A 20,034-nucleotide genomic window follows, 5' to 3' on the forward strand; every position below is an offset into this window, starting at 1 on the left:
CTTTATGAATTGCCTGCATTTATTGCTCTATGTCGCCAAGCATTTGACTGGTCATCTCGACCCTAATCAATGGTTCGGACCTGGTTAATGGAGTTAAGCAATCTTGTCCGAGACGGACCCTGATTAGATTGGTATGAAGGAATTGGTCTCTGAATTTGGGTTCTAGATTTCCATGTGCCCTTATCATGGTAGGAGTCGGCAGTCTTTTAACTGATGACCAAACCTTGGCATCCAAAACATCGGTTCTCACTTCTGAACTCATCGTTCTGAATCCTAAAAACAGGTGGGCTCTTGAGAAGTATTCTGGGGAAAGTGTCTTCCCTTTTTAAACAGAATCTTTCTTTTATTTTAGAGAGGGAAGGGAGATTCTTACTCTTGCATACCTCGAAGGCTGGGGAGAAATCTTACATTCTACCCCACTTAAAAAGTGCGAGATGTCCTCATCTCGCAAAGTAGAGGACAACTCTTTTTCTTAAGATCCAATTTATTCTAGGGTTCCTTATATTCTGGTCAACCCAACAGAATACGGGGATAATTATCCCTTAAATAGAACTCATCATTAAATAACAATTCATTCAAATCATATCATTCATCTCTTTAACACGATAATGGTCCATTAGACCGAAAAATTTCTTCATGAACATTCCTCCACGAAAATTTCAGACAAGTAAGTTCTCAATTTGTCATCCCTTAACTTGATCTACCATGTCAAGTGTTAACAGTAGCAATTTGACAACACAATCCACTAATCTCATAGTGATTTGCTGAAATCATTATCATCATACTAGTTATGAATATCATCACAGGAACTCGTCCCAATCATCCACATTGTGGTTTCGCTCAGTTTATTACATTTCAACCCATTTTCAGGGGTCATCGTTTTTCAATCAGAATCCTAATCAATTTATCAGTTCGCAAACAGAATTAAAAATCATATCAACCACATTCAAATTCATCAACTGGATAGCATTAATGCTTATAATTTCAAGCCTTAGATTTACTCGTATATACTGTCGATGAGTAGTGTTGCAGTTATACCCTCGGTATATACGGTTAGTCATGATACTTGGAATTATAAGGTAAATACTATCATGTCTAAGCCTCAAGCAAGTCACGGTTATATATAATTGCGGTACTTCCATTTGAAGATCCAATTACTAATTTACGAACTTAGTTTGAATATCAATTTGTATGAATTAAATCATACAATTATAACCTTTTTGTGCTACTTGATAAATTTTTGACATATTTGGTTTTTCAGTTGATCTTTATTAGCCAATTCGCTCTGATACCAACTGTGAGATCCCTGTCCCCACCAAGCAACGGATTCGGGGTACTAGCAGCGAAAGTGGCACTTCTCGCGCGGGACAGGGGTCTCACACTCGCTCGGGGCCTCATCCACGGATATTCGGACAAGAGACTAATCCGTCGGTTTTTCCAAAACGGAACCCGGGGAAACTTCCCTTACCTGGAAAGCACGGGTGATTCCACCAAGATAACTTTTTACTCTAACGTAGTCAAGATCATTACTGATCACGCTGATCCGACTGCACCTATAAAGATACTCGGTCAGATCAAGGAAGAAACTTGCACTTGGATCATTGGGATCAACGCTTTTTTCCCCATCAAGAGGCACAGCCGTTGATTCCTATCCATAGAACAATTACTATCCGGGATTTACTTTATCTATCATAATAACAGAAATTGAGTCTCGATTTACGGATCCATCAGTCCAGCCTAAGTCCCATGGGTTAGCCAACCGCCCAACCACTGTAGTGATGGGATCCAATGAAGAATTTGGTTAGGTTTTGTCCCGGGTACCAAGGAAAAGAGTTCCAAGGCCCTCTAGCCGGAAGTTCATGCAAACATAAAATTAGTCACACCACTTACACACCCAATATGAAATTGCCTTTTTCTTTACATCAGCTAACTTTAAAACAATCCTTTAATGAAACCATTATGTCACTGATGACAATCCTCAAAGTCTATGGTTGAATCCTTATTTTCAGTCATTCATTCATCGGTATACTTATGGCATCATTGGCAACCAGAACGCTCACCACCTGTTCACTCAGGGGCCTTTTCCATAGTTCCTAGCTCATAGTAACCGACAATATATTCATATAATAGAATGGAATCTCCGTGGAAGATCAGCAAGATCAACCCACAGATCCATATAAAAGAGCCATGGACTCATCCGGGACCAGCAAGGTCAATCAACCAGATCCATGCCCGGTTTCAGAAAACAACTCTTACTCCTTGTTCCAATATCTTCCACGACGCACGTGTGGGTATCTTCGGCAACCCAGAGCCCGAGCACCGTATGGTGAGCATCCTCTAGGATCCTTCGCAGGTGACCTAGCGCTTCACTCATAGGCTGCTTCCTTGGTCCCTCATCCACCAAACCGGAAGCTCACCATTAAAATCGAACCGCGGCTGGTCAAGACCTCGATCGACCTTGCATTAGGAACTCAATGGAGTCTTCTTGGGCCCTTTAATTTGCCATGAGGTTATGGAAACGTTTAACTTTTTGACAAATAGGAGCTTGCCATGTAAGCAAAAACCATTGGTTTGTAAGAGAGGTGTAAGAGTGGTCAAAGGGTGCACTTTTTCCCCCAAAAGGGGGGGGGGGGGGGGCAATTTTACAATTTTCGGACCTCCATAACTTCTACATACAAGCTCCGATCTGAGCGGAGATTACAGATCCGTGATCTACGCATCAAGAGCTTTCCATAGATATGTTACATGATATGGTTTTATCCGCTAGATTTTAAATTCCATTTTCCCCCCCAAATTCAAATTCGAATAAAGTAGCCGTTTTGAAGCTTCAAATTAGAAAACGTTTCTTCTTAAGAGAAAAGGTTTGACTTCCTTAAACTGCCAAATAAAAGGGCCCAAGAAGACTCCATTGAGTTCCTAATGCTACGCGAGACGTCCTCCATTGACTCTCCGTCCAGCAGTTGCAACTTTATCAATTCGGTCTTCATGACCTTATTCCTCAAGACAGTCAAAATGCTTCCCCAGCATTCTTGACATAAAACAGTCATTTACAAACAGTCACAAAATAGAGTTTTTATAACGAACTCTCGTCTTTCCACATTATCCACTCTCGGACCACATTACTTATTCCCTATTCCATTCAATGTGTACTCATTCTCATCCATTCACTCATATAGACTACACATTATTTCACATACACATTCACATTCATTATTCTACATACATATCCATGTTCGTACGTCCACATCATACATCCAATTTCACATTCATACATACGCATCTACATGCATACATCTATTTTCACATCCTCATTCATACATCCACATTATACATACATCCAATTTCACATTCATACATACGCATCTACATGCAACATCTATTTTCACATCCCCATTCATACATCCACATTCGCATACATACATCTACATCCATACATCCACATCCACATCTTCATTCACATTCACATCCATACATCCACATCTACATACATACATCCATTTTCACATCCTCATTCATACATCCACATCCACATACATACATACATCCGTATCTACATCCATACATCCATACTACATCCATTCTCGCCCTAACAGATCCCATATACATCTTATCCCATCAGATACACTCTCTACCTCGTCCCATACACATCTTAACACATCCTAACTCATCTTAACACATTCTATCACATCTCATACACCTCTTATCATATCCTATCACATCTCATACACATCTTATCACATCTTATCACATCTCATACACCTCATATCACATCCTATCACTTCCCATACGCATCTTATCACATCTTATCACATCTCATACACCTCTTCTCACATCCTATCACTTCCCATACGCATCTTATCACATATTATCACATCTCATTTAAACATTTTATGCATCTTCCTATGTATAGATTGATTTTAAATGAAAATGACACTTTTGAATTAAAATTCCATCTCTTATGCATCTTCCTATGCATAAACTCAATTTAGATGAGAATTGACACTTTTGAATTAAAAATCCATCTTTTATGCATCTTCCATGCATAAATTCAATTTGGATGAGAATAACACTTTTGAATTGAAATTCCATTCTTTTATGCATCTTCCTATGCATAAATTCAATTTAGGTGAGAATGACGCTTTGAATTTAAAAATCAATCTTTTATACATCTTCTTATACATAAATTCAATATGGTAGAAATTACACTTTTAGAATAAAAGAATTTCTCTTATGCATCTAAGTTATGCATAAAAACACTTTTATAATAAAATAATCAACTTTTATGCATACCTCTATGCATGAAATCCAAATATGATAAAAGTCACACTTTTATAATAAAATAATCAACTTTTATGCATACCTCTATGCATGACATCCAAATATGATAAAAGTCACACTTTTATAATAAAATAATCAACTTTTATGCATACCTCTATGCATGAAATCCAAATATGATAAAAGTCACACTTTTATAATAAAATAATCAACTTTTATGCATACCTCTATGCATTAAATCCAAATATGATAAAAGAAACACTTTTATAATAAAATAATCAACTTTCATGCATACCTCTATGCATGAAATCCAAATATGATAGAAGTCACACTTTTATAATAAAGTAATCAACTTTTATGCATACCTCTATGTATGAAATCCAAATATGATAAAAGTAACACTTTTATAATAAAATAATCAACTTTTATGCATACCTCTATGCATGAAATCCAAATATGATAAAAGTAACACTTTTATAATAAAATAATCAACTTTTATGCATACCTCTATGCATGAAATCCAAATATGATAAAAGTAACACTTTTATAATAAAATAATCAACTTTTATGCATACCTCTATGCATGAAATCCAAATATGATAAAAGAAACACTTTTATATTAAAATAATAATTCTTTTATGCATACCTCTATGCATGAAATCCAAATATGATAAAAGAAACACTTTTATATTAAAATAATAATTCTTTTATGCATACCTCTATGCATGAAATCCAAATATGATAAAAGAAACACTTTTATATTAAAATAATAATTCTTTTATGCATACCTCTATGCATGAAATCCAATTATGATAAAAGTAACACTTTTACAATAAAATAATCATCAATTATGCATAACATAAAAATCAATTTCTCCATGATTACAAAATAAAATTCTTTCAATTAATCTAGGATGATAATTCCTAGAATATGGTAGGAAGTTCTCTTTTCATGCTTTGAATAAAATTATTTTATGTGTAATTTTTATAAAAATTTTGCCATAGCTCCGCTACTATGACTGATAAATCTCAATTTATTTTGAAGGATAACGCTTATCATTAAGAAAATGATTAGAATGATTCCTAATTGGATCACTAACCCAATAATGGATTGAATCATCAATATTCATGAAATACATAAACTAAAAGCATAGAAAAAAGCCATTAATTTGATCTCAAGCATAGATTAATCTTGGATTAAGGAAAAGCTTTATGAATAGCTTCATTTGGATTGAGAATGGATCATGAGTATGACCATTTCTTGAGTGAGAGAGAGAAATTACATAAAAACCATTAGAATTAAGCATAAATGAAAATTTATGTAATTCTTAACTATCATTAATCAATTAACTTCAATAGCATTCATTAAATTATGTAACTCTTCACTACCATTCATCAATTAACTTCAATAGCATTCAAAAACTATTCCAATTAAGCTTCTCAAGCTTGAGAGGGGTTGAGAAGAGAGAAACATTGAGAAATTATAGAAAATGATCAAAATTCACTAATTACCTTACAAATTGCTTGATTCTTTGTTCACGCTAGAGGACCCCAACCAATCAATTGGTTAAGTATGTTGATGGAGCCACCAATGGGGATTGAAGAAAGAGGGAAGCTCCAATTTCTTCAATTTGGAGAGAATTTTAGAGAATAGTAGAAATTAGCATTATTTCAGCATAACTCTAGTATAGTAAAATTCTTCTATTTTTTTCAAAGAACTCATGTTCTATTTATAGGAGAGGGAAGCTCTAACCAAAGCTAACTGAATTCTAGAATTTTCCAAATTCAGTTTGGTTGAATTTGGACTAGATTTGGATCTAGTTTGGTTCCTTTTAGATTTGATTTGGTTCCATTTTGATTTGGTTTGATTCAAGAGAGAGGAGAGATAAAAATATCACATTAATTTTGAGTTTAAAACTCATTCAAGAATGTGAAATATGCACCTCCTTTAATGGACTCCCCTTCCTTACATATGTGTCAAAATGGAATTATTATACCCAAAATATCTCATATTTTTAATATTGCTCATAGTTTTTTACTAATAAACCTTGTACATTTTGCAACTCTTCATCTTATGTGAGCATGTACTCATTTTTGGATACCCAAAATATCTCATATTTTTCATATTACTCATAGTTTCTTACTAATAAACCTTATACATAGTCAACTCTTCATCTTATGTGAGCATTTACTCATTTTTGGGTATCTTCTTTTAAAAATTGGATTTATCTCCTCCCTACACATGGATTGATGCTATTGGCCCAAAGGAACCTTAATTGGACCATAATCTAAATTTTTTGAAAATCTAGACCCTTAGGCTAAGGTCCTTTATACCCATTTCCAATTAATTCCAATTGCACATTGGAAAATTCTTTCTGAATTTCTGTTTCAGGGGAATTTATTTTAATAAGATGAGATATTTTTCTATCCAAAAATATTCAAAATCTGAATATTCTCTCTCTAGAATATTTTCTCTCTCTATTCCAAAACAGGCAAAGACAAGATCTCTTATATTTTTGAAGAGGGAATTGATTACAGGGGAATATGCTGGACATTTTGAGAGGCTGGGGAGGAATCTTACATTCTCTCCCACTTGAAAGACGTGAGATGTCCTCATCTCGCAAACTTGGGATAATTTCGCAAGATGCACGAATATGAGACTTAGAGAAAAATTTAATTAAAATTAACCACTAATTAAAAAAGTCTCAAAGAGAGTAAGGGTCAAGACAAGAACAATATTGAAACTTTATTCATTCATGGAACATATACAATAAAGATAGAAGAACTCTTTACACTTCCATAAGCCCGTCCATCATATGATCACAAAAGCAGCACTCACAAGCTGCGCACGTATAAGGTAACTCATCTATAGGAATAATTCTGTTGGTTATTGCCGCACCTATCTCAGTGGTATGAGGTAATCTAACAAAAGGACCTCTGAGAGGCAAACCAAAAACGGGGTAAAGGCATATCTTCTGATGAGGAAGAAAACACGCCAGTAAGAAGACCCGCTCAGAAAACCCAAGATGTCTTGATCTCATGACGCAGTAGTATCGGGGACCCAAACCCAAAGCTTCAATAACCATGGCCAAGCGGACATTGTTACAAAAGTGCTGCTGACCCTAGGGTGTTACCCTAGTTATATCTTGATAGGTTTGCCATTTAGTCTGAGCTACAGAAGTTCCTAAGTGAGGAAAAAGTGAGCGCTCATACTATTCTGTAAAATCCTTCTTCACAGACTCGCTTGCATCTTGAAGGTGAGAAATCATCATGGATAAAACTAATTCCTGTTGCCAAGCCATGAAGGAGATTAAGAAAGAAAGGAGATCGATGGAAGTAAGATTACTGTGAGCGACAAGTAAAAGTTACGACTTATATAAAGGAAGAAGCTAGCGTAACTTAGAAGCCAACGGTATCTTGCCACTGAAGTTTTACCATCTTTCCATGATTTGGGTTTGGCACATACTTCTATAGAAGGCATTAAGAACTTTGAGATGAGGAGATAAAAGAAGTTCGTAGGCTAAGTCACTTACTTTCTTTGGTCCACAATATCTGGGAGATAACTACTTATACTCCCCAAGAGATAAAGAACTTCTTTTGGTCCGTACTCAATGAAGACCATATCTGCTTCTTTGAATTTCCTTACTCTCCTCTTCTTATCTGTATATTGTTTCTTTTGATCCTGCACAGCGTTTATATCTTTATGAATTGCCTGCATTTATTGCTCTATGTCGCCAAGCATTTGACTGGTCATCTCGACCCTAATCAATGGTTCGGACGACCTGGTTAATGGAGTTAAGCAATCTTGTCCGAGAGACGGACCCTGATTAGATTGGTATGAAGGAATTGGTCTCTGAATTTGGGTTCTAGACTTCCCTGTGCCCTTATCATGGTAGGAGTCGGGCAGTCTTTTAACTTATGACCAAAACCTTGGCATCCAAAACATCGGTTCTCACTTCTGAACTCATCGTTCTGAATCCTTAAAACAGGTGGGCTGCTGAGAAGTATTCTGGGAAAAGTGTCTTCCCTTTTTAAACAGAATCTTTCTTTTATTTTAGAGAGGGAAGGGAGATTCTTACTCCTGCATACCTCGAAGGCTGGGGAGAAATCTTACATTCTACCCCACTTAAAAAGTGCGAGATGTCCTCATCTCGCAAAGTAGAGGACAACTCTTTTTCTTAAGATCCAATTTATTCTAGGGTTCCTTATATTCTGGTCAACCCAACAGAATACGGGGATAATTATCCCTTAGATAGAACTCATCATTAAATAACAATTCATTCAAATCATATCATTCATCTCTTTAACACGATAATGGTCCATTAGACCGAAAAATTTCTTCATGAACATTCCTCCACGAAAATTTCAGACAAGTAAGTTCTCAATTTGTCATCCCTTAACTTGATCTACCATGTCAAGTGTTAACAGTAGCAATTTGACAACACAATCCACTAATCTTATAGTGATTTGCTGAAATCATTATCATCATACTAGTTATGAATATCATCAAAGGAACTCGTCCCAATCATCCACATTGTGGTTTCGCTCAGTTTATTACATTTCAATCCATTTTCAGGGGGTCATCGTTTTTCAATCAGAATCCCAATCAATTTATCAGTTCGCAAACAGAATTAAAAATCATATCAACCACATTCAAATTCATCAACTGGATAGCATTAATGCTTATAATTTCAAGCCTTAGATTTACTCGTATATACTGTCGGTGAAGAGCTGTAGTTATACCCTCGGTATATACGGTTAGTCATGATACTTGGAATTATAAGGTAAATACTATCATGTCTAAGCCTCAAGCAAGTCACGGTTACATATAATTGCGGTACTTCCATTTGAAGACCCAATTACTAATTTACGAACTTAGTTTGAATATCAATTTGTATGAATTAAATCACAGAATTATAATCTTTTTGTGCTACTTGATAAATTTTTGACATATTTGGTTTTTCAGTTGATCTTTATTAGCCAATTCCCTCTAATACCAACTGTGAGATCCCTGTCCCCACCAAGCAACGGATTCGGGGTACTAGTAGCGGAAGTAGCACTTCTCGCGCGGGACAGGGGTCTCACACTCGGGGCCTCATCCACGGATATCCGGACAAGAGACTAATCCATCGGTCTTTCCAAAACCGAACCCGGAAAAACTTCCCTTACCCGGAAAGCACGGGCAATTCCACCAGGATAACTTTTTACTCTAACGTAGTCAAGATCATTACTGATCACACTGATCCGACTGCACCTATAAAGATACTCGGTCAGATCAAGGAAGAAACTTGCACTTGGATCATTGGGATCAACGCTTTTTTCCCCATCAAGAGGCACAGCCGTTGATTCCTATCCATAGAACAATTACTATCCGGGATTTACTTTATCTATCATAATAACAGAAATTAAGTCTCGATTTACGGATCCATCAGTCCAGCCTAAGTCCCATGGGTTAGCCAACCGCCCAACCACTGTAGTGATGGGATCCAATTAAGAATTTGGTTAGGTTTTGTCCCGGGTTCCAAGGAAAAGAGTTCCAAGGCCCCCTAGCCGGAAGTTCATGCAAACATAAAATTAGTCACACCACTTACACACCCAATATGAAATTGCCTTTTTCTTAACATCAGCTAACTTTAAAACAATCCTTTAATGAAACCATTATGTCACTGATGACAATCCTCAAAGTCTATGGTTGAATCCCTATTTTCAGTCATTCATTCATCGGTATACTTATGGCATCATTGGCAACCAGAACGCTCACCACCTGTTCACTCAGGGGCCTTTTCCATAGTTCCTAGCTCATAGTAACCGGCAATATATTCATATAATGGAATGGAATCTCCGTGGAAGATCAGCAAGATCAACCCACAGATCCATATAAAAGAGCCATGGACTCATCCGTTGAGGACCAGCAAGGTCAATCAACCAGATCCATGCCCGGTTTCAGAAAACAACTCTTACTCCTTGTTCCAATATCTTCCACGACGCACGTGTGGGTATCTTTGGCGACCCAGAGCCCGAGCACCGTATGGTGAGCACCCTCTAGGATCCTTCGCAGGTGACCTAGCGCTTCACTCATAGGCCGCTTCCTTGGTCCCTCATCCACCATACCGGAAGCTCACCATTTAAATCGAACCGCGGGGCTGGTCAAGACCTCGATCGACCTTGCTACGCGAGACGTCCTCCATTGACTCTCCGTCAGCAGTTGCAACTTTATCAGTTCGGTCTTCATGACCTTAATCCTCAAGACGGTCAAAATGCTTCCCCAGCATTCTTGACATAAAACAGTCATTTACAAACAGTCACAAAATACAGTTTTTATAACGAACTCTCGTCTTTCCACATTATCCACTCTCGGACCACATTACTTATTCCCTATTCCATTCAATGTTGTGTACTCATTCTCATCCATTCACTCATATAGACTACACATTATTTCACATACACATTCACATTCATTATTCTACATACATATCCATGTTCGTACGTCCACATCATACATCCGATTTCACATTCATACATACGCATCTACATGCATACATCTATTTTCACATCCTCATTCATACATCCACATTATACATACATCCAATTTCACATTCATACATACGCATCTACATGCATACATCTATTTTCACATCCCCATTCATACATCCACATTCACATACATACATCTACATCCGAATCTACATCCATACATCCACATCCACATCTTCATTCACATTCACATCCATACATCCACATCTACATACATAAATCCATTTTCACATCCTCATTCATACATCCACATCCACATACATACATACATCCGTATCTACATCCATACATCCATACTACATCCATTCTCGCCCTAACACATCCCATATACATCTTATCCCATCAGATACACTCTCTACCTCGTCCCATACACATCTTAACACATCCTAACTCATCTTAACACATTCTATCACATCTCATACACCTCTTATCATATCCTATCACATCTCATACACATCTTATCACATCTTTTCACATCTCATACACCTCTTATCACATCCTATCACTTTCCATACGCATCTTATCACATCTTATCACATCTTATCACATCTCATACACCTCTTCTCACATCCTATCACTTCCCATACGCATCTTATCACATATTATCACATCTCATTTAAAAATCAATCTTTTATACATCTTCCTATGCATAAATTCATTTTAAATGAAAATGACACTTTTGAATTAAAATTCCATCTCTTATGCATCTTCCTATGCATAAACTCAATTTAGATGAGAATTGACACTTTTGAATTAAAAATCCATCTTTTATGCATCTTCCTATGCATAAATTCAATTTGGATGAGAATAACACTCTTGAATTGAAATTCCATTCTTTTATGCATCTTCCTATGCATAAATTCAATTTAGATGAGAATGACGCTTTGAATTTAAAAATCAATCTTTTATACATCTTCTTATGCATAAATTCAATTTGGTAGGAATTACACTTTTAGAATAAAAGAATTTCTCTTATGCATCTAAGTTATGCATAAAATCCATTTATGATGAAAATCACACTTTGAGTATAAAAAGAATATCTTTTATGCATACCTCTATACATGAAATCCAATATGATAAAAGTAACACTTTTACAATAAAATAATCAACTTTTATGCATACCTCTATGCATGAAATCCAAATATGATAAAAGTCACACTTTTATAATAAAATAATCAACTTTTATGCATACCTCGATGCATGAAATCCAAATATGATAAAAGTCACACTTTTATAATAAAATAATCAACTTTTATGCATACCTCTATGCATGAAATCCAAATATGATAAAAGTCACACTTTTATAATAAAATAATCAACTTTTATGCATACCTCTATGCATGAAATCCAAATATGATAAAAGTCACACTTTTATAATAAAATAATCAACTTTTATGCATACCTCTATGCATGAAATCCAAATATGATAAAAGTCACACTTTTATAATAAATTAATCAACTTTTATGCATACCTCTATGCATGAAATCCAAATATGATAAAAGTCACACTTTTATAATAAAATAGTCAATTTTTATACATACCTCTATGCATGAAATCCAAATATGATAAAAGTAACACTTTTATAATAAAATAATCAACTTTTATGCATACCTCTATGCATGAAATCCAAATATGATAAAAGTAACACTTTTATAAAAAAATAATCAACTTTTATGCATACCTCTATGCATGAAATCCAAATATGATAAAAGTAACACTTTTATATTAAAATAATAATTCTTTTATGCATACCTCTATGCATGAAATCCAAATATGATAAAAGAAACACTTTTATATTAAAATAATAATTCTTTTATGCATACCTCTATGCATGAAATCCAAATATGATAAAAGAAACACTTTTATATTAATATAATAATTCTTTTATGCATACCTCTATGCACGAAATCCAAATATGATAAAAGAAACACTTTTATATTAAAATAATAATTCTTTTATGCATACCTCTATGCATGAAATCCAATTATGATAAAAGTAACACTTTTACAATAAAATAATCATTAATTATGCATAACATAAAAATCAAGTTCTCCATGATTACAAAATAAAATTCTTTCAATTAATCTAGGATGATAATTCTTAGAATATAGTAGAAAGTTCTCTTTTCATGCTTTGAATAAAATTATTTTATGTGTAATTTTTATTAAAATTTGCCATAGCTCCGCTACTATGATTGATAAATCTCAATTTATTTTGAAGGATAAAGCTTATCATTAAGAAATGATTAGAATGATTCCTAATTGGATCATTAACCCAGTAATGGGTTGAATCATCAATATTCATGAAATACATAAACTAAAAGCATAGAAAAAAGCCATTAATTTGACCTCAAGCATAGATTTATCTTGGATTAAGGAAAAGCTTTATGAAAAGCTTCATTTGGATTGAGAATGGGTCATGAGTATGACCATTTCTTGAGTGAGAGAGAGAAATTACATAAAAACCATTAGAATTAAGCATAAATGAAAATTTATGTAATTCTTAACTATCATTAATCAATTAACTTCAATAGCATTCATCAAATTATGTAACTCTTCACTACCATTCATCAATTAACTTTAATAGCATTCAAAAACTATTCCAACTAAGCATCTCAAGCTTGAGAGGGGTTGAGAAGAGAGAAACATTGAGAAATTATAGAAAATGATCAAAATTCACTAATTACCTTACAAATTCCTTGATTCTTTGTTCACGCTAGAGGACCCGAACCAATCAATTGGTTAAGTATGTTGATGGAGCCACCAATGGGGATTGAAGAAAGAGGAAAGCTCCAATTTCTTCAATTTGGAGAGAATTTTAGAGAATAGTAGAAATAAGCATGATTTCAGCACAACTCTAGTATAGTAAAATTCTTCTATTTTTTCAAAGAATTCATGTTCTATCTATAGGAGAGGGAAGCTCTAACCAAAGCTAACTGAATTCTAGAATTTTCCAAATTCAATTTGGTTGAATTTGGACTAGATTTGGATCTAGTTTGGTTCCTTTTAGATTTGATTTGGTTCCATTTTGATTTGGTTTGATTCAAGAGAGAGGAGAGATAAAAATATCACATTAATTTTGAGTTTAAAACTCATTCAAGCATGTGAAATATGCACCTCCTTTAATGGACTCCCCTTCCTTATATATGTGTCAAAATGGAATTATTATACCCAAAATATCTCATATTTTTAATATTGCTCATAGTTTTTTACTAATAAACCTTGTACATTTTCAACTCTTCATCTTATGTGAGCATTTACTCATTTTTGGATACCCAAAATATCTCATATTTTTGATATTACTCATAGTTTCTTACTAATAAACCTTGTACATAGTCAACTCTTCATCTTATGTGAGCATTTACTCATTTTTGGGTATCTTCTTTTACAAATTGGATTTATCTCCTCCCTACACATGGATTGATGCTATTGGCCCAAAGGAACCTTAATTGGACCATAATCTAAATTTTTTGAAAATATAGACCCTTAGGCTAAGGTCCTTTATACCCATTTCCAATTAATTCTAATTGCACATTGAAAAATTCTTTCTGAATTTCTGTTTCAGGGGAATTCATTTTAATAAGATGAGATATTGTTCTATCCAAAAATATTCAAAATCTGAATATTCTCTCTCTAGAATATTTTCTCTCTCTATTCCAAAACAGGCAGAGACAAGATCTCTTATATTTCTGAAGAGGGAATTGATTACAGGGGAATATGCTGGACATTTTGAGAGGCTAGGGAGAAATCTTACATTCTCTCCCACTTGAAAGACACGAGATGTCCTCATCTCGCAAACTTGGGATAGTTCGCAAGATGCACGAATATGAGACTTAGAGAAAAATTTAATTAAGATTAACCACTAATTAAGAAAGTCTCAAAGAGAGTAAGGGTCAAGACAAGAACAATATTTAAACTTTATTCATTCATGGAACATATACAATAAATATAGAACTCTTTACACTTCCATAAGCCCGTCCATCATATGATCTCAAAAGCAGCACTCACAAGCTGCGCACGTATAAGGTAACTCATCTATAGGAATAATTCTGTTGGTTATTGCCGCACCTATCTTAGTGGTATGAGGTGATCTAACAAAAGGACCTCTGAGAGGCAAACCAAAAACGGGGTAAAGGCATATCTTCTGATGAGGAAGAAAACACGCCAGTAAGAAGACCTGCTCAGAAAACCCAAGATGTCTTGATCTCATGACGCAGTAGTATCGGGGACCCAAACCCAAAGCTTCAATAACCATGGCCAAGCGGACATTGTTACAAAAGTGCTGCTGACCCCAGGGTGTTACCCTAGTTATATCTTGATAGGTTCGCCATTTAGTCTAAGCTACAGAAGTTCCTAAGTGAGGAAAAAGTGAGCGCTCATACTGTTCTGTAAAATCCTTCTTCACAGACTCGCTTGCATCTTGAAGGTGAGAAATCATCATGGATAAAACTAATTCCTATTGCCAAGCCATGAAGGAGATTAAGAAAGAAAGGAGATCGATGGAAGTAAGATTACTGTGAGCGACAAGTAAAAGTTACGACTTCTATAAAGGAAGGAGCTAGCGTAACTTAGAAGCCAACGGTATCTTGCCACTGAAGTTTTACCATCTTTCCATGATTTAGGTTTGGCACATATTTCTATAGAAGGCATTAAGAACTTTGAGATGAGGAGATAAAAGAAGTTCGTAGGCTAAGTCACTTACTTTCTTTGGTCCACGATATCTGGGGGATAACTACTTATACTCCCCAAGAGATAAAGAACTTCTTTTGGTCCGTACTCAATGAAGACCATATCTGCTTCTTTGAATTTCCTTACTGTTCTCTTCTTATCTATATATTGTTTCTTTCGATCCTGCGCAGCGTTTATATCTTTATGAATTGCCTGCATTTATTGCTCTATGTCGCTAAGCATTTGACTGGTCATCTTGACCCTAATCAATAGTTCGGACCTGGTTAATGGAGTTAAGCAATCTTGTCCGAGAGACGAACCCTGATTAGATTGGTATGAAGGAATTGGTCTCTGAATTTGGGTTCTAGACTTCCCTGTGCCCTTATCATGGTAGGAGTCGGGCAGTCTGTTAACTGATGACCAAAACCTTGGCATCCAAAACATCGATTCTCACTTCTGAACTCATCGTTCTGAATCGTTAAAACAGGTGGGCTCCTGAGAAGTATTCTGGGGAAAGTGTCTTCCCTTTTTAAATAGAATCTTTCTTTTATTTTAGAGAGGGAAGGGAGATTCTTACTCCTGCATACCTCGAAGGCTGGGGAGGAATCTTACATTCTACCCCACTTAAAAAGTGCGAGATGTCCTCATCTCGCAAAGTAGAGGATAACTCTTTTTCTTAAGATCCAATTTATTCTAGGGTTCCTTATATTCTGGTCAACCCAACAGAATACGGAGATAATTATCCCTTAAATAGAACTCATCATTAAATAACAATTCATTCAAATCATATCATTCATCTCTTTAACACGATAATGGTCCATTAGACCGAAAAATTTCTTCATGAACATTCCTCCACGAAAATTTCAGACAAGTAAGTTCTCAATTTGTCATCCCTTAACTTGATCTACCATGTCAAGTGTTAACAGTAGCAATTTGACAACACAATCCACTAATCTCATAGTGATTTGCTGAAATCATTATCATCATACTAGTTATGAATATCATCACAGGAACTCGTCCCAATCATCCACATTGTGGTTTCGCTCAGTTTATTACATTTCAACCCATTTTCAGGGGTCATCGTTTTTCAATCAGAATCCCAATCAATTTATCAGTTTGGAAACAGAATTAAAAATCATATCAACCACATTCAAATTCATCAACTGGATAGCATTGATGCTTATAATTTCAAGCCTTAGATTTACTCGTATATACACGTGAAGAGCTGCAGTTATACCCTCGGAATATACGGTTAGTCATGATACTTGGAATTATAAGGTAAATACTATCATGTCTAAGCCTCAAGCAAGTCACGATTACATATAGTTACGGTACTTCCATTTGAAGACCCAATTACTAATTTACGAACAATTTTTGACATATTTGGTTTTTCAGTTGATCTTTATTAGCCAATTCGCTCTGATACCAACTGTGAGATCCATGTCCCCACCAAGCAACGGATTCGGGGTACTAGCAGCGGAAGTAACACTTCTCGCGCGGGACAGGGGTCTCACACTCGGGGCCTCATCCATGATATCCAGACAAGAGACTAATCCATCGGTTTTTCCAAAACCAAACCGGGAAAAACTTCCCTTACCCGGAAAGCATGGGCGATTCCACCAGGATAACTTTTTACTCTAACGTAGTCAAGATCATTACTGATCACGCTGATCCGACTGCACCTATAAATATACTCGGTCAGATCAAGGAAGAAACTTGCACTTGGATCATTGGGATCAACGCTTTTTTCCCCATAATGATTCCTATCCATAAAACAATTACTATCCGGGATTGACTTTATCTATCATAATAACAGAAATTGAGTCTCGATTTACGGATCCATCAGTCCAGCCTAAGTCCCATGGGTTAGCCAATCACCCAACCACTGTAGTGATGGGATCCAATTAAGAATTTGGTTAGGTTTTGTCCCGCATAACAAGGAAAAGAGTTCCAAGGTCCCCTAGCCGGAAGTTCATGCAAACATAAAATTAGTCACACCACCTACACACCCAATATGAAATTGCCTTTTTCTTAACATTAGCTAACTTTAAAACAATCCTTTAATGAAACCATTATGTCACTGATGACAATCCTCAAAGTCTATGGTTGAATCCTTATTTTCAGTCATTCATTCATCGGTATACTTATGGCATCATTGGCAACCAGAACGCTCACCACCTGTTCACTCAGGGGCCTTTTACATAGTTCCTCGCTCATAGTAACCGGCAATATATTCATATAATAGAATGGAATCTCCGTGGAAGATCAGCAAGATCAACCCACAGAATTATTGGATATTTTATTTAAATTCAAAGATAAATTTTAGATAAATTTATTTTATCTATGAGAAATAATGAAATGGTAAAAGAGGAATTCCTATGACATTTGAAATTCCATCATTTAGATGGGAAAAGAGAAATTCCTAGCATATTGGAATTATTAGATATTTTATTTAAATTCAAAGATAAATTTTAGATAAATTTATTTTATCTATGAGAAATGATTAAATGGTAAAAGAGGAATTCCTATGACATTTGGAATTCCATCATTTAGATGGAGAAAGAGAAATTCCTAGCATATTGAAATTATTGGATATTTTATTTAAATTCAAAGATAAATTTTAAATAAATTTATTTTATCTATGAGAAATATTTAAATGGTAAAAGAGGAATTCCTATGATATTTGGTATGATATTTGGAACTCCATCATTTAGATGGGAAAAGAGAAATTCCTATCATATTGAATTAATGGGTATTTTAGTTTAGATGAAATTATTTTATGAGAAATATTTGATGATAAAAGAGGAATTTCCATGACATTGCAATGCAAATAATTAAATGCAAAAAGAGGAATTCCCATGACATTGCAATGCAAATAATTAAATGCAAAAAGAGAAATTTCCATGGTGTTTGAGATCCAAGAAATTAAATGGGAAGAAGAGAAATTTTAAGTATAATTTAATTTATGATTATTTATCAAAAGTGAAAATATGGGTAGAATTGATTTCTGTAAATCCCATGAATTCTTTTATTCAAAAGAGGAATATTGAATATAATTCAATTGAGGAATTGAGAAGGAATATGAAAATAGTCATCAAGAAAAAGAATCTTTATCTAAGCCAAGCAATTGGTAGCAATTTAGAAAAAGTCCCATTATCGGTATCAAAGTAGAAAAGCTACTAAATGGGGATAGGATGTGATAAGATGTAAATGGGATGCGATAGGATGTGAATGGATGTGATAAGATGTAAATGGGATATGATAGGATGTGAATGGATGTGATAAGATGTAAATGGGATGCGATAGGATGTGAATGGATGTGATAAGATGTAAATGGGATGCGATAGGATGTGAATGGATGTGATAAGATGCAAATGGGATGTGATAAGATGTGATGTAAATGGATGTGGATGTGAATGATGAGATGAGAATGAGAATGAGAAGAGAGGATATGTGAAAGGGTGAGATGGAAAGTAAATGGATGTGGATGTGAATGTGTATGTAAAGAATGGATGTGGATGTGTATGATGTGAATGTGTATGTGAAGAATGGATGTGGATGTGGATGTGAAAGAATGGATGTGGATGTATGTGAAAGAATAGATGTGTATGTGTATGTGAAGAATGGATGTGGATGTGTATGTGAAAGAATGGATGAGATGTGATGGGATGTGAATCAGGATAGATGTGAATGAATGTGATGTGAGGTGAAATGGATGTGATGTGATGTGATGGGGATTGGAGTAGATATGAATGGATCAGATGTGAATGAATGTGATGTGATGAGATGTGGATATGGGTAGATGCGAGTGGATGAGATTTGATGAGGATAAATGAGGAAAGATGTGATGAGATGGAAAATGATGTGATTGGATGAGAATGGAAATATGGGTAGATGCAAGTGGATGATGAGATCTGATGATGAGGATAAATGAGGAAAGATGGAAAATGATGTGATTAGATGAGAATGGGAATACATATGAAATGGATGTAGATTAAATAATGTGGATTGATGTGGAACAATGTGGAAAGACGAGAGTTCATTATAGAAACTGTATTTACGACCTATTTTTAAATGACCGTTTTATGTCAAGAATGCTGGGGAAGCATTTTGACCATCTTGTGAATGAGGTCGTAGAGACCTAACTGATAAAGTTGCAACAGCTGACAGAGAGTCAACGAAGGACGTTTTGCGTAGCAAGGTCGAGCCAAGGTCTTGACCGATTTAAATGGTGAGCTTCCGGTACGGTAGATGAGGGACCAAGGAAGTGGCCTATGAGTGAAGTGCTAGGTGACTTGCGAAGGATCCTAGAGGGTGCTGACCATACGGTGCTTAGGCTCTGGGTTGCCAAAGATACCCACACGTGCGTTGGGAAAGATATTAGAACAAGGAGTAAGAGTTGTTTTCTGAATTTGGGCATGGATCTAGTTGATTGACCTTGCTCCTCAACGGATGAGTCCATGGCTCTTTTATATGGATCTATTGGTTGATCTTGATTATCTTCCATTTTGATTCTTATAAGTGAATAAATTACCAGGTACTATGAGCTAGCAACTAT

The sequence above is a fragment of the Cibotium barometz genome, chromosome 46, assembly GCF_041138505.1.
Source record: "Cibotium barometz isolate CiBa-2024 chromosome 46, ASM4113850v1, whole genome shotgun sequence".
Classification (NCBI taxonomy): domain Eukaryota; kingdom Viridiplantae; phylum Streptophyta; class Polypodiopsida; order Cyatheales; family Cibotiaceae; genus Cibotium; species Cibotium barometz.